The sequence below is a fragment of the Dipodomys spectabilis genome, unplaced genomic scaffold (assembly GCF_019054845.1).
Source record: "Dipodomys spectabilis isolate Male_0828 unplaced genomic scaffold, ASM1905484v1 ptg000267l, whole genome shotgun sequence".
Taxonomy (NCBI): domain Eukaryota; kingdom Metazoa; phylum Chordata; class Mammalia; order Rodentia; family Heteromyidae; genus Dipodomys; species Dipodomys spectabilis.
In genome coordinates, this window is record NW_024870944.1 from 135,562 (window position 1) to 152,367 (window position 16,806).

The 16,806-nt window shown below is 33.7% G+C and overlaps 1 non-coding gene across 1 annotated transcript; it reads right to left on the bottom strand.

Annotated features, from left to right (window-relative positions):
* Window positions 1–8,100: 8,100 nt before the first annotated feature.
* On the bottom strand, window positions 8,101–8,205 carry LOC122125938. Its single transcript, XR_006150804.1, has one exon. It is a non-coding gene; the product is annotated as a U6 spliceosomal RNA (small nuclear RNA).
* Between the last annotated feature and the right edge of the window lie 8,601 nt (window positions 8,206–16,806).

Genomic DNA, 16,806 nt, shown 5'->3' on the forward strand with positions numbered 1-16,806 from the left:
ACTTGAGTATTTGAGTGGAGAAAAATCCATGAGAGAGATAGAATGAACCCACGTTCCAATGCTTTCTACTTAAGTTATAATATTTATTGATACTTCAGACAAAGCAGAGTTACCTTGCAAATGAGCATGGATGTGCATTTGGGTGATGGAAATACTCTGCTTACACAGGTGTAAATTAAATAGATTTTCTTTGGTAGATTGTAGTTCTTGAACTAAGAGCCTGGGTGATGTCCTGAGCTTTTTCTCTCAAGGCTACCACTCTACTACTTTGAGGCACAGTTCCAATTCTGATTTTCTGCTGGTTGTTTGGAGATAAGAGGCTCATGGACTTTCCTGCCCAGGCTGGCATCACACCATGATCGTCAGATCTCATCCTCCCGAGTAACCAGGATTCCATGCATGAGCCATCGATGTTTTTAATAATTTAGTATATTGTACAGTTACAGAAGTTATAAATTAGCACTGTAACCTGTGTAACATATATGTGTATGTATGTATCAATGCATTCAGATTGAAATATTTTAACATATTTTTGTATCTACAGTAGATTTATGAAATCATCCTTCATTATTAAATAAAATGGAAACAAAAGTTAATAAAGTGCAAAACAAAAAGAATTGTTACACGTTTCTTTTTGTTGAATGGAATATGAATTGTGAGAATCAGTTTGGAAAATTATCTCTACTTTACCAAAATGGATAATTGCTATTAATTCCAATCCATCTATTTGCCCATATTGTGCATCCTCACACATGAATGTCAAAATCAAACCACACTTTTTGCCTTTGTATTTAACTCACCTGTTATAATTTAGGAGATAATCAAATAAAGATTAAAATAATAGTAAGTGAGGCTATGAGTTACAGCTTAACAAGATTTTAAATATGATAATAACTATTTAAATTGCATATATCTTACTTTTACTCTGTTGTGATGTCCTTCATTTCCACATTAGGAAAGTACATAGAAGGTTCTCACTAAATTATTTGTACAATTATTAAAAATGTATTGAAAGAATATGGGCACAGTGTGGTTTTAGCTTATTGAGATCTGTATGGGGTAGTGTGTTTTTGAGGATTTGCAATACGTTGTGATGGAGATGAAGGGAAAGATGTGTTTATTCTGGAAAACAGGTTAGAGGATTGCTCCCAGAAAGATAGTGATGAATGCCTCCAAAAGGTTACAGTAAAAAAACTTTCAGAACCATATTCACTACTGCACTATTCACCATAGTCAAGTTATGGGAACAGCCCAGATGCCCTTTGGCAGAGGGATGGTTGGAGAAAGTGTGTCATATATACACAATTGGATTGCACCTATCAATTATGAAGATTGTTACATTATTTGCAAAGAAATAGATAGATCTAAAAAAATGTTAAGTAAACTGAGTCAGAACCAGACACACAAAGGACCCATGTTCTGTCTCATATTTGGAAGCTAGAACTTTATACAAGTTTACACAACAATATTAACCAAAGCATGCTATTTGCAGAGGAGTATTTAAAAGGTGTATATTTTATAAAATTGAACTTTTAATCCAACAAAATGAATACCAGGAAATTATCACTTGGAAGATATGAGGGGAAATCAAAGGGAAGGAATAAAGAGAGTTATGGAGGAAGAGAGTGAAGACAGTATATTCAATGCAGATAGTATGAAACTAGTAAAAATGAAGGTGGGGTGAGGTTTGGAAGGGTAGGGAAAAGTTATATAAAGATCCATTATACTTAAAAATGATTTATTGAATGGAAATTCCTTGTACAACTAGTTAAGATAATAAAAAATATACTTAAAAACAATGGAGACATCTTAAACTGCATTCTCTTAAACCATGAGTCAATATAATAGTTTCCTCCTGAGAAATTTTCTTTGCAGGGCTGGGAAGGTAGCTCAGTGTTGGAGCGCTTGCCTTGCACGTATGTGGCCCTGAGTTCCATTCCTTAGCCCCACATAAGCAGAAAAAAAAAAGCCAGAAGTCCCGCTGTGGCTCAAGTGGTAGAGCGCTAGCCTTGAGCTGAAGAGCTGAGAGACAGCGCCCAGGCCCAGAGTTCAGGCCCACGACCAGACACAAAAAGAAAAAAAAAGAAATTTTCTTTGCAGATATTTTCCTAATAGTGACAGAAATGTGATCAATGCAATGAATATCAATACACTACATTGCACATCATAAAGAGACACTGTATAGAATCACGGTAAAAATCTTAGAATTCATCAAATGATAAAATAACAGGTAGAATGTGGCAAATGCTAATTGATTGTTTTTCCACGTATTTTAACTATGGTATCTGATTTAATCCTCACAATAATTCCATAAAGTGGAACTATTTACATTATTAATTCTCAGATGATGATACTGAAGTCTTCAGAGTTGGAATTACTAGTACAACATTGCACACATGGTAAGTGTTATCCTGAGATCCATCTCCCACTGTATCAATTAACCTCATTCTATTTTATGACTAAAATACCAGTACTTAGTCTACAATTTCTAGGAGAAATTCTCAGAATTATTGTGTACACGCATAATATTTCATTTTGTCTTTGTTAGAAAATAGGTAACTGTAATATGAAAACTCAAAATTCATAATCAATGCATATCTCCCTGGTGAAAGGAACTGCTAAAGTATAACATTCTTGATTTCTACCTCAAAATAGTAGAAATCATATTGTATCCCTTCACTCAACACTGCACTGCCTGGGGACCCTATCACTATTTAACAAAGTCTTACTGAAATAATGACCTCCCAAATTCCTGATGGAAAGAGACGTCAGGTCTTATGGACCAATCATTTTACATTGTAGCTCACCTAAGTTGTTTACCATTAGAAGTGTTTTGATTGCTTTTTATACCCAATATTTTGAGAGAAAGGTACTACTTTAAAATGCCATTAAAGCCAGACTGATAAAAATCAACTTTGACCTCAGAAAAATATTTTACCTTTCATATACCCAAAAATGCCATCTGACCTATCATTAATGTTAGGAACAAGAGGTTAAAAATCATAGACTCCAAGACCTAAGCATGAATTAAAGATTCTCAAACTTGTGAATACAATTGCTTTAAAAAGACATAAAGGGCTGGGAAGGGGCTCATGACAGAGCGCTTGCCTTGCATGCATGAGGCCCTGGGTTCAATTCCTCAGCACCACATAAGCAAAAAGAAAAAAGCTGCAAATGGTGCTTTGGCTTAAGTTGTAGAGCTTTTCCCTTGAGCTGAAGAGCTGAGGGACAGCGCCCAGGCCCAGAGTTCAGGCCCCACTACCGGACCCACCGCCCCCCCTCAAAAAAAAGACATCAATACTACTACAATTTTTAAAAATTCCTTATGATACTGAAGATTCAGTCATAAACTATTAATACTTGAAAATAACTCATTTTCTTGGGAGTAGGACACAAAACACAAGATTAATCCAAATCATTTTCAAAGACCTTTATTTATACTACAAATTCACTATTATAACTACAAAGATTCTAAAAATAACTGAAGCACAGTGACACAAAGGACATAATTTATCTGCATCAGCTACATTCAAAGGACCGTGCTAATAGAAAACAAAGTTATACTAATAATTAGCTTCCCGAATTCACTTGCATTCTTTAATTCTTTTTCTTTTAGTTTCATAAAAACTGGCTTTCCATAAAATGATGCATAAAAAGCCTATATACCCACTTACTTTTTCAGATTTTAACAATGCTTATTGCAGAAATGTTTTTAGCTCTATAGTCAATGAACTGAAATAATAATAAAATATTCAAAGGGTTTTCAGAAATTGTAAGACTCGCTCTGAGATGTTATTTATATTCAAAAAGATATTCAAAAAGCCTTACTTGTTAAATTTGTGATAATTACTCCAACAAAAGTACTATTAATGAAGAAATCTTTGTATGTACAAAACAACTTCAAATGCATCCACAATCTGGAGATGACACGTGCTTTTTTTTTTTTTTTTCGGTCGTGGGGCTTGAACTGTAGGTGTGGGCACTGTTCCTGGGCTATTCAGCTCAAGGCAAGCGCCCTACCACTTGAGCTACAGCGTCACTTGACACATTCTTTTTGTTTCTTTATTTTGAAATGTATATCTAACAAGCATATCCACAATACTGATTTTCAGTCAATATGATGGGATATTCAAACTTTAAAAATACGGGGTTTATTATATTAGTGTGAATAGATACGATCTTACAAAAAACGTTATTTTCAATAGAAATGCGAAAAGAGTTTATCCACCTTGTGTTTCACAGGAATAACCAGAAAGTAATACCTGTTTGATCAAGTCACTCAAAATCACTCCATGAGTATATCTTAAAAGTATAACCAATTTAAGAGGTCAAATACATATTTTGTACTGACAGCCATCTTACAGCAATAACTTACTACCTAATTATATGTGTATCTTCTTACCTAACAAATACTAAGAGCTGAAAGTGATCTCTTTTATCTAACTTAATTGTGTAAATGCTTTGATAATGATATTGTTATCATTTGACAAATAAAATGTACAGAAGGGTGGTTCCACTGAAATGACAGAATGGAACACTGATAAATAAAAACATAACAACAGCTCTTGTAAGCCTCACCCTGTCCACATTGCCAAGCAACATTGCAACAGCACAAAGCACACATATACACATACACACAGGTGTGCACATGCACACACACATATACACGCATGCCAAATTCAGGGTTTATTGTACAAAAAATTTCAAATAAAATGTTAGTGATTAGGACAAATGATAATTTGCCTTATTACAAAATAATACATAAGCCAGTCACCATGGTTGTTACATTTTACCTTCCACTCCACATGTGACCACTTAATTTATTTTTAGTTAATTAATTAATTCATTAGTTTGTTGCTAATACTAGAGCTTGAACTCAGGACCTGGCTCTGTCCCAGAATTATTTTTTTGTTTTAGTTTTCTCAAGGCTAGCATTTTACTGCTTGTACCACAGATCCATTTCTAGCTTTTGCAGGTTACTTTCAAATCAAAATCTAATAGACTTTTTTTCTTGGTCTGATTTCAAACCACAATCATCAGATTTTGTCTTTTTGATTAGCTAGGATTAAAGAAATGAGCCACCAGTGTGGATCCTACTATTTCCTATACTAATCTAATGCACATACTTAGATAGTAATTTAAAACTGAGAGCATAGAAGCAAGATGTACAGTGATGATCTTGTCCTGTCAGAAATTCAAGTTAGTAATGTAAATTTCTTCTTAAGAGCATGCACAAAAAATACTTAGGAAGAAATCTGATGATGTGTGTGTATATGTGTGTATATGTGTGCATGTGTGTGTGTATGTGTGTGTGCGCGCAGTTGCAATATGTTCCACATAGAAGCACTGTGCAGGGTGTCCAGCCATTCACAGTTATTGCATGAATATCTGCCTTGACTACCAACTCATGGACAATGTCTAAGTGTCCACTCTAGGCTTCCCTATGAAGAGGGATATACTCATCCTCATCCCTAGTATTCATATGAATGGCCTTTTTGGAAAGTAGTCTCCACACTTTAGTAAGCTGCAAGGCAAGCACTATACCATGAGCCACCTTCCCAGCCCAAGGAGTAAAATTCTTGTCTGTAATTTGGTCAAATGTATGTCTCTTTATGTAGGCTACTAAAAATGTGTTTACTAATTTAAAGTAAATAAATAAATTCTATTTCCATCTCTTTAAAGAGATTGTTCTGTAAATCAATCAGAAGCATGGATTTTGTGGCTAGATAGGTCATTGCACAACTGTATCTCTTTTCCTCTCTCTCTTTCATGTTTCTCATAGATAATATAATTGCTCCATAATTATCCTAATTTGTTTTGCTTTTATATTTTTGGTTGTATCATTTCACTTTCTGCCCTGCCATTTCCCAAATCAGCACCACATAAACAGAAAAATCTGGAAGTGGTGCTGTGGCTCAAGTGGTAGAGCACTTGCCTTGATTTGAAGAGCTCAAGGACAGTGCCCTGGCCCAGAATTCAGACCCCACAACTAATTTAAAAAAACATCTAAATCCTTTATAATTCTAGTAACAGATCTGACTGAAATCAGTGGAATCACACTTTTCCTGTACAATGAAGGAATAGGTCCAGGCTAGGAAAGTAACTAGAGAAGGCAGGCTGATTGTATGTGTGATAAATCTTTTTGGAAAATGGTATCGAGTATTACTTACTGGTGATCCACTTGTGCTGGAAGCATGATTCTGAACTATTGCTTGCTGATTCTGAACTATTGCTTTGATCATTATATTCTCCAAGAAGAAAAGTGAAATTCACCTAAAGACAATAAACAGGCCTACTTTTTTATATGAAAACAAGTGTCTTTTAAAAAAACAAGGAATTTAAGTAGCTATGCAAAGTACTTCTATTTTACTACTGCATTATACATTTTTTTCTAATTTGAGTACCAATGAATTATGGATCTATTAGAAAGCTCTTATGTTGAATAGTGAGTTCACTTACACTATTTCATGGTATTTCCCAAATCATTTACATAGAAGGTATTGTTTCCTATTTTCTCATTCCTAGAATAAGCTGCATATGAAGATACCACTGGTCCTCATTTTCAGTCTGTACCTTTGAATACGGAGCAAAATCTTTTTCTGCTCTCTATCAATCCCTACTCTCCAGGTAGAATAATTTAGAATAGTAAAAATGGAAAAAGAGAAAATAAATCACGGTGAAAAAACATACCGAAAATTCACCGGATTTTTCCGACCAGTTCAACCAACGTGAACTATACGGGAAATTCATTGACACTTCATTCCCACTGGTACTCAAAGTCTCTGGTTAGGCAATTCTGATGAAGACAAGGAACAATATGAAAAGTGAGAAATGGTATCAATTACAAGACAAAAATGGAGAAGGATCCAAGTAAATTTCTTCTTTGGGATGCTGAAATTAATCGGCTTACTACAGTGCGGAGACTACTTTCCAAAAAGGCCACTCATATAAATACTAGGGATGAGGATGAGTATACACCTCTTCATCGAGAAGCCTACAGTGGACACTTAGATATTGTCCATGAGTTGGTAGCTCAAGGCAGACAGTCATGCAATAACTTTGAATAGCTGGACACCCCTGCACAGTGCTTATATGTGGAATAATACCAGAGTGGTTTCTTTCTTACTTCATCATGATGCAGATACAAATGCCCAAACTAAAGTCCTCTTGACCACCTTGCATCTTGCTGCTGGGAATAGAAATAGCAAAGATATGCTGTATCTACTTCTGTTGAACAATTATATCAAACAAGGTCTGAAGAACAACTTGGAAGAAACTGCATTTGATATTGCCAAAAGGATAAGTATGTATCACTACCTCTTTGAAGTTGTGAAAGGCTTTACAAATTGTTCTCATAAATCGTAATGGTTTGGTTAAGTTCCTTAAATTTCAAAAATGCCAGTTCATCCTTTGTGTCCCTCCAAAAGTCCTAATGGTTTGGTTAAGTTTCTTAAATTTCAAAACTGCCAGTTCATCATTCATGTCCCTACAAAATATTTTCACAATGCAAAGCAACAGCAATATTTTACTTTAAAAAATCATGGATACTCTTCCAAGTGAATTGCATGACATTGATGTCTAAATATATTCAAGAGTTGTTTGTATACATCTATAATGTTTTTTTCAGAGTTTGTGATTTTTTTAAATCAGAAATAATTTTAACTTATCTGTGGAAATGAATAGTATAGAAACTTAAGTTATTCCTGATGCTTGTCTGAAAAAAGTATATCTATGTTTGTATAATGTCCATAATCCATTTCCTTCTCTCCTAGATATAATATTTTGAATTCTACATTGTTTTATAATATATAGGTTAATTAATAAATGTGTCCATTCAAATTGCATTCCATATAGAAAAAGTTTAAGATTCCTTTTTTTCCCTAGGTCCTTATAGTATTTTATTTCTTTGGGATAAGATGACAATGTTATCTAATTTCAAGTTTTGTAAAGGTTATGCTATGTAATGGCCTTTCTAAGGTGAAGATTTAAACACTGATGTCAAACTAACCTTTAATTCTATGAATTATATGTGCTGTTACACTTGTACTTTTGTAATCAACTTTTTAATAACTGTTTTTCATTTCTTGCATCTGAAAAATGAAAAATATGGAGTACTTCACAAATTTTTATATTATCCTTGTGCAAGTGCCATGTTAATCTTGGTATTGTTGTCATTTGGTAGACTTGCTGCTGAAGCGTGTAGTATCCTCTAAATTTAAGTATCTAATGATGCAATCTTTATACAGGCATATATCCTTGGTTGCCTATTTGTAACAATGAACCCTTATTGTTCCTAAAAATGTTATTGATCTTATTTCTATAAATTTCTGTTTATATTGGAAAAAACTTATATTGTTTGGTGGATTGCTCACATTTGCAATTTTTCTTTCAATTACTATTTTGTCTTTTTCATTTTAAATTTGATCATATTTTGAAGCCTTTATAGCTAAGTCCAAAGGTGATGGCTTTTCAAGTACTTACTTATCAACTGAGTTAGCTTTGTGGAGCTAATGGATTCAAAGTAAGCCTTCTTAAAAGCTACTTCGAAATTTCTGCAGCTTAAAATTTCCAAAATGAGGTCTCAATGGCACTAATGTCTACCTGATCCTTTACCCTTCTTCCATGTAGGAAGAGACCAACCAGAATATCTTACCGTGAGAGCATAGATTGTCTTACTGGAACAAAACTGATCTTAGTTACAAGGGATCACAGAGAGATGAACATTTGAGAATGAATTATTCAGAATAGAAGGTATTTTATAAAAACACGCATGAGGATGAGTATACCCCTCTTCCTGGGGAAGCCTACAGTGGACACTTAGACCTTGTCCATGAGTTGGTAGCTAAAGGCAGATATTCAAATATTTTATTAAAATACCTTTGTTTATTATACCAAACATTTCAAAAGTAGCTAAAGCCAAGAAGGTGAAAATATTGTTCATATGCATGATTACCTAATGTCCTAGCCTGTCTACATTCCAACCAGGCAGGAACTTACACTACTGACTTTCTATCAACAAATATTTTCATAGCTCCTGGACAAGTCCATATGTTTCTCCTCGATATTAGGCCTTAAATTGGTAACGTTTTAATCACAGTGTTTCCTCTTGCCTCTAGGCTGTAAATCTCGAAATGGTAAAGCTTTAGATCTAACTCTACCAAAAACTGAGGTAGAGATAATGGAACAATACTTTAAAACGGAGTTGCCTTTGATACGCTAACCACAACGGAACAATGGAAAATAATTTCTTATATCATATATACTTATATATTTTTATTTATATGTGTTGATCTTAAATTTCACACAGTGAAACTTACTAGAATTAGATGAGAATTTGACAACTAAATTGATATTTATTCCCATAAATAGATTAGAATATAAATAATTAGGTTTAGAATATTAGAGTATAAAAAGTATCAATGCAATGTCTTCGGTATAAATTTGTGATACCTTCTAAGTGTTCTTGGTCTTCTGAATTCACATGGTAAAAAAACAGTATTGTTTTCCTCTAATCTATAAAGTATTTTACTCTGTTGCTCTGTTTATTGTTTTAAGTCTCTGGTCCCAAACTGTTTTCCTCCATATTTCTGAAGCATTCTTACTAATTTTACCAAAATTTTGCTGATATGAAGTCTAAAAGCTATTATTCTTCTGCAGGACCCACGGGTCCTAGGATACCAGGTCCCAGGTATCTACATCATCAGATAACAAGAGCAAGACTTCTCACCTAGGCCCATGAAACATGCCAACAGTAAGTAAATGAAGACCTGTCTCAATTTCTCATTTCTTATAATATTTCAGGTCCTTAATTCCTTGCAGGATTTAGCTATAAGCTATTGTGAAATGCAAGTCAATTTAAAATGAAAGATGAGATCATAAAATATGAGAGAATGTACTGTAATTCAAACTTTCAATTTACAGATGACAAGCCTATTTGAGTGAACAAAATCACAAATATCACAAGATTATTTTTAATACCTTCTCCTAATGATTAATGAAAGATTTCAGCCCAGCATAAGTAGGCCAAAAATACTTCCTGGAATGGTAGATCCATACATGGTCTACCAAGGCTAGGAAATCTTGACTTAGAGGTCAAATATAATTCAGAAAAACTTTAATTGAAAAGATCCTTAGTGCTTCAAAAAACTGTTACTTCAGTAAAACTTGGTTCTGTAGTATAAAAATGTTGTCATTCTCAAACCAATGATAACCTACATTTAATCTTCTGAAAGTATAGTCCTTTTCGAATAAACTTTTTAAAATCACATTCGCCAGAATAACACTTGACAAGTAGATGATAGTGACATTACAAGTTTTTCAATGTAGGGGCAAGTTACAATAGAATTGATTTATTACCCAGCACTAATCCCAAACAAGTTCAACCATTCATTAAATTGTAGAAAAATTACCCCCCACACCATTGGCGTTGTTCTGTAGATGCCTTCCCGAAATGTGTTAAACAGATCAGCATCCCATATTTCAAACCCAAATATAAGCTAATAAAGTAAATTTCATCACATAAGAAGGTACATTTTAAAAAGTCACTAATAGTTGCCTTATCATTTGTTGTTTTATGTTTTCCCTGTCTAACATAGTAAGAAATATGACTTTAAGTCTTGAATATGGGTACTCATCAGAGATGTGACAAACATAAAATCTGTCTTCTATTTCTATCATATACCTCTATAGTAGTAAATCTTAGTTTTCTTCTTTTTCCAAATAAATAAAATAATCACACCATTTTACAAAGCCATATATAAAAATTAGTACAATAAATTCTAAGCCATTTTTAAACTTTTCTGTTGACTAAAGATTAATCTTCCAAATTGATGAGAATAAAATCATGTCTAGGTGCTTCACATCTCCAGTCTTGCAAATGAATTATGGAAATATAAGCTGACATCACTTCATGTATATGCGGGATTGAAACTGCATAGGATGTATATAAACCTTTCAAAATATTAACAGACAGTTTAACAGAATGACTATCAGGAAATTGAAACCTGAGAGGAATAATAGTAAAGACATAGAATGAATGAAAAATGGAACAAGGGCAAGTATATCTAGAATACTCAATATACACATGTAATAAATGAAGTGGTAAATCTGAAATAAATCTTGGAGAAGGGGTTGGTTGAGAATGATAGAAGGAGTGACTCTGATCCTGGAGCATTTGATAATTAGATGGACATATTTAATTGTAACATACTTGCACAACCTTTTGAAATTCAGTTAAAAAACACAACAACAAACAAAAACACAAAAATCACAACCAAACAGCAATCTCTAGAGAGTATGAATATGACCTATCAAAATTTTAAGCAGTTAATGAAGGGCAGTCTTGGGAAAAGCAAACAAAGCTGTTCAAAGAGGGCAGTTTGGGGTAGGGGCGAATTTAGAACAGATTAAGTACATTGTCAAAGGTTATAAAGCACCTACATCTACTGCAAATGTTTTCATCTGCGAGCGCTCTTTGTCTGAACTGGGCACTCCAGTCATGAGGCACACTTGATAGCTGTGAAGATAGAATGGAAGAAACAAGATCAAGAACGCATTATTCCACTGGAGAGAAAACATTTCTCTATGTTTTCTCTCATCTGTCTTCATTACTCTTTTTTCATACCTTTATTAAAATCAAGTGATTTTGAATTATATCTTTCCTTCTTTGTTCTGGCAAAGTAATTGTTCAAAATATTTCACTAAATTTTATTTCCCACTATTTTCTATCATACTGTTTACTTGTCCAAGTGAGTCCATTAAACTTCCCCTTTGCATTTGGTTGCCACGAAAACTCAACATCTATGTTAATGAGGATAAACTGTAATGCAAAACTTTGTCTCCAAAAAACCAGTCCAAGAACCTGTAATCACAAATATTTAGCTATAATTTTTTTCTTTTTTCTTTTACTTTGAAAATCTTCTCGTGTCTAAAGTGCCCTCAAAAATAAATACTCTACCTTGAGAGCATTGGCACCCACCCCTGGGTATCTAGACAGGGAACAGACCTAAGAAAGGAAACCTCCATTTTCAAAAGTGAATCATTTGGGGTTGAGGAACACCAGCGAACTCTTCATTTGTTTGTTTTGCTTTACTTGATAATGTAACCCAGTTCTTGAACGGCAGTAGATTAGAATAAATTTAGGGCATTAAATTAAAAAAAAACCAAAAATAAATAAATACTCCACCACTTTTTGCTTCAATCACTTCTAACCTCAAAGATATATTTTGCTAACAAGATGCTTAGAAGAAACCGAAGAATACTCCACTTTTATCTTCTCTCTTAAGACTCTCCTTAGATACCATATAGAGAACAGTGAAGTTATTCTTTGCAGAATTATTTCAATAGATTATTTTTCTCATGGTCTTGCGTTTGCTCAACAAGATGTATGGAGAAGAATAGAGTTAAATTACCCATTCCTTGGATTACAGTGTCTGTTACAAAGGCAATACTTCTATGTCCTACTTCTCTGTTCTCCTCTTAGCTCTTGACTGATTTCCAATTAATCACAGCTTCTTAGCTTCAGGTCTAGTAAAGCTGAAGGACTATAAGGCCTTCCGCACTACTATATCTTCATGGTTTCTCTTTCAAAACTCTTTTATTTGGATGTGGAATTTATTTTCATGTCTTCAATATGTTCTGCAATACACTGAGCCAAATAGACTCTGTAAAATCACTTTAGGTAGCAAAAACATTAAGACAATCTATATGAAAAAGTTATGGTCTCCCTCCAGTGCAGAAGCCAATACGCTTAGCTAAGGCTTCTAAGAACACATTTTCTTACCTTTTCAATATTCTCAATTCTTTTCTGATCCCAAAAGTTTTTGGCTTATGTAATAAGAGAAGTCTTCACTATCTCATGTTAATAAGGATATTATATTTTTGAGCACTTAGAAATGTGAAATCATTGGTTTGATGTATCCAATCAGATTTTTTTCAGTGTTTCACTGCTTCATGTGGAAAGATATTGTGGAAAGTATTACAAACAGAAAAGTGTAAACCCAATACCTTCTTTCATTGTGGAGGACACTCTCTCCCTAAATAATTTGAACCAAATTATCTTTTTCAGAAAATTACTGTTTGGTAATTAAAGTCAATTCACAAATTTTCATTTCTTATTTTTTTTTTAATATTTGAGTTTAAATACCACTACAACCTTGTTTTCACACAGTAAGAGTATTTTTCCTGGTTAAGGTCAATTCTCAAGGGAATCTACATGATTTACAGCAAGGTTTGTGAGGCTTGTTTATTCAGTTTGAAAATGAGCCATCTTACCCACATTGCTCCCTCTCAGCTAAGTCTCTATGGATTTCTTTACATGAAAACCTATTTTCCCAGGTAATATTAAATTTTCTTAATAGGTTAAGTTGTGAAAAATTTCAACAATTAAAATTTACCTGTCATAAATTTTTAAACTTTTTTGAAATTCCTTTATCAGAATCACGAATTCACCAATCCTAATTCCACCTTTACCATAAAAACAATTAATATATTTTTTCCTGATATATTGTCCATGAAACTATTATTTTCCAGTGGCTTTGTTATGCATGTATATGATCATATGAGCGGATGCTGAGCAAAATGAACTCCAAGCTATGGAAACAGAGATATTTATTTGCAGTTGTTGTTTGTAATGTACAATGAGATTTCTATTTTCTTTGGGATTTTCCTCTATGGTTTATCCCCTGCTGTATTTGATTTTGGTACCCTGTGTATTGAGCATTCATTTACCTTAATTAGGGAAGTGAACAGGAACAACAAAATGGCGAGACAGAGGACAAAGGGCAAACCAATGCAATAGCAATACTCACAAGACAATAAGTTGGAAATGTACATTACAACTTGTGAGGCATATTGGGGTGAAGTAAAACTGTGAGAAAAATGAGAGAGTGGGTAACAAGTTTGAAAAGTTGTGTTTTCACTAGCTTACAATTGCTGTAACCCCACTGGACATCACTTTGACATTAAAATTAAATTTAAAAAATAAGCTGCATGAAATAAAATTTCACTGTATTGGTATAGTAAATATTATTCTTTATGTAGTAACTTTTTTTTAAATTTAATTTAATTTTATTTGTGAACATACTGTACAGAGGAGTTACAGTTACATGGGCAGGATAATGCGTACATTTCTTACCAAGCATTGCAGCCTCCTCCTTTGTTTACCCTTCACATCCCTTCCCAGCCTCCCCCCTCCCCCCAATCCCAATCCTTCTCCTTCTCCCGCTTCCCCTCCTTCCCCCCCTCCCAAAATCAGTACTATTTGGCATCTAATTTGAATTTTAATCAAAGGGCCATCAACTTGAATGTTGTCCAACTAGACAATATTTTCACAATATACTTGCCAATATTTTGAAAAAAGAATAAATGTAGTACTTTCTCTTGCTAAAACAGAAAACATTTTAATTCTACGGAAACCCAGAACTGTTAAAAGTAAATAAGTTGTTAAGAGGACAGAATATATGTGTTCTTCAAAATTCTTATGACTAATAACTACTCATTTTGAAATAATGAACACTCCATATCTGAGAGATTCAAAATAACACTTGTTTGCATGTTATGAAATTCTGCAATAGAAGCATTTTCCAATGGGGTGTTACAGATAGAGAAGTGAACAGAAAAATAGCCACATTCTGATATAGTATAAAACTATGAAACATCAGTTATAATTAATTCTTCAAGAGTAAGCAATTATTTATCAGATTAAGCTATTATTTCTATGACCATCAATCCCAAGGTTTATCCAATAAAGTCATCTGAGACCAACAGTTTCCAACTTGTAGGGTGTAACTCAAAATTCCCTTAATTCACATCACGAATAGCTTATCTCCATTGTGAAAAAATACTACACCTCTGCTAATGTGATACCCTCCGTGTTCTGGAAAAAGCACCACAATAAACTGGGTTGCATCATTTTTCCTCTACTGGTATTCTTGCAAATATTATTTATATTTATACTTTTTTAACTATCATAGATAAACAGAATGCTAATATCAGAAGATTACATTTCAAAGCCCACCCAGGCAGGAAGGTTCCCTAGATTCTTATCTCCAATAAACTTCTCAGCAAAAGCCAGACAAAAGTGGTACTGAGGTTGAAGTGGTAGGGCATAAGCCTTGAGCATAAACAGCCTCAGAGACAGTGTCCATGCCCAGAGTTCAACCCCTAACACAAAACAATAAAACAAAAACAAAAACAAACCCCAAACCTAGCATTTTTCTCATTGTATACAGAGACACATAATTAAGGAAATTGCTTCCTGTGTTACATACAGGTAGAAGAAAGAAGAATTCACACAATTATTCTCTTCATACAATGTTATACCAAAGCCTCAAAAAATTGCCCTTTTTCTAAATTCATAAATTAATATAATCTATTGTTGGCAACTCTGTCTACATTATTCACATTATCGTTTTATACATGAACTGTTTGAAATATCTATTAACAGAGTTCTAATTATAACTCTCTTGAAAGTATATTCCAGGCAAATAGAATGTAAGAAACATTTGTAAATTTTTCAATTAAACCTTCTACTTCAAAAGAATTTTGTAGTATCCTATAGAATATGAAATTACAAACAAAACCAAAATACATATTTTAAATCTAAACTCTAATTTAGCAAGATCTATAAAGTCCTACATTAGACGAACTTTGCTATATCTCCAGGCTTAATCTTTTGTAATCCTTCATCCTTTTCTTGGAATCTAACAGAATGATGATTTCTTACTTTTTCAAATTTTGGATGGGAATCATGAGCCATTTTGCATCTAGGAATGTTCTGTAATGAAGAGACCATTTAAAAGCACAACTGAGGATTATATAGGAAACTGAGGAATAATAGGAAACGACTTCTCAAAACATAATGACAAAATTAGCCCAACCTTCCAACTGCGTATTCCTTTCTTGTTTGGTTTCTTTTATTAAGACAAAATTATACTACCTGGTCCAGGAAGTGTATCACTATGTAATTCTAGTTTCTTAACTCCTGTCAGTCTGAGTGCTAGAATTCTAGGCTTGTAGCACATTGACCCACCATATTTTCTTGCTTTATTTAATCTAGATACAGACTAGCAATTCTGAACTTCTCCAATGATATCATCCACTAGACTGCTCCGACTGTTCATGTACTATTTTAAATGATGTTCTAACATTTCACAGAGGATATGATCATTTTCAGATACACCTGTAGGGTCTCTGATTCATTACTCCATGGATCCGATCCTTTCATAATGATTACTTGACTCTCTTACTATCTCTGGTCCCTATCTATGTAATATTCTTAAACTTTTTTGAAGAAACTTCACTTGAGGACTTTCTAACATTAAAAATTATCACTTGATTCTAGTCTGACTGAGGACATATTATCTATTGTTTTCTAACTTTTCTATATATTCTGAGAATTGCTTCATTTGTGTATTTGTGTGTGCACATATAAGTGCCTCTGTGTTTATGTGTATGTATGTATGCAAAAGCCTCAAGCTCTTATTCATCCATCTTTCTCATGACTGGTATTCCATCACTTGAGCCATTCTTCTAATACAGCTTTTGGCTGGTTAATTATAAATAGTGTCTCAAAGACTGTTCTCCCCAGGCTGGATGCTAACCTGAGCTGAATAGCAGAGGGACAGCACCCAGGACCAGAGTTCAAGTGCCAAGACCACCACCAACAAAAAATATATAAGTAAAGGAAAGAAAAAAAAATGTGATTCTATCCACCAGTTCATGGCTAGTATAATCCCTGCTCTCTCAAGATGGACTTTTTTTTTCCAGTTAAGTCCATGATCTTATATCTGACTTGCATTGTAAACA